This window comes from Apaloderma vittatum, unplaced genomic scaffold (assembly GCF_000703405.1).
Source record: "Apaloderma vittatum isolate BGI_N311 unplaced genomic scaffold, ASM70340v1 scaffold592, whole genome shotgun sequence".
Taxonomy (NCBI): domain Eukaryota; kingdom Metazoa; phylum Chordata; class Aves; order Trogoniformes; family Trogonidae; genus Apaloderma; species Apaloderma vittatum.
Window position 1 is genome coordinate 1 of NW_009702843.1, and position 370 is coordinate 370.

General features: G+C 47.8%; 1 non-coding gene across 1 annotated transcript; it reads left to right on the top strand.

The window, feature by feature from the left end:
* Positions 1-56: 56 nt before the first annotated feature.
* Positions 57-131, top strand: TRNAS-GCU. Its single transcript has one exon. It is a non-coding gene; the product is annotated as a tRNA-Ser (tRNA).
* Positions 132-370: the final 239 nt, after the last annotated feature.

The following is a 370-nucleotide window of genomic DNA, read 5'->3' on the forward strand; positions in this document are numbered from 1 at the left end:
CTTCCAATGCCTAACATTCTGTGATTCTATGTGAAGTAACAAGAACTTTCTTGAGGGGGCCGGTCAGCTCAGTTGGTTGGAGCATGGTGCTGCTAACACCAAGGTCACAGGTTCGATTCCTGTTTGGTCCCCATGTGTTGCCTGATCTAGTTGAGAGGTGTCCCTGGGCACGACATGGAGGTTGGATTAAATGATCTCCAAGGTCCCTTCCAACCTAGGCCATTCTATGATTCTATGATTCTAACACTCTCAGCACTGCAGGAGGACAGGGATCACAATTGTATCCTGCGTTTCGGGAACGTATCTGATGCTCTCGGCAGTCGTGGTAAGTTTCTTGTGAAACTTGGATTGCTGGCATTAAGTGGATGTA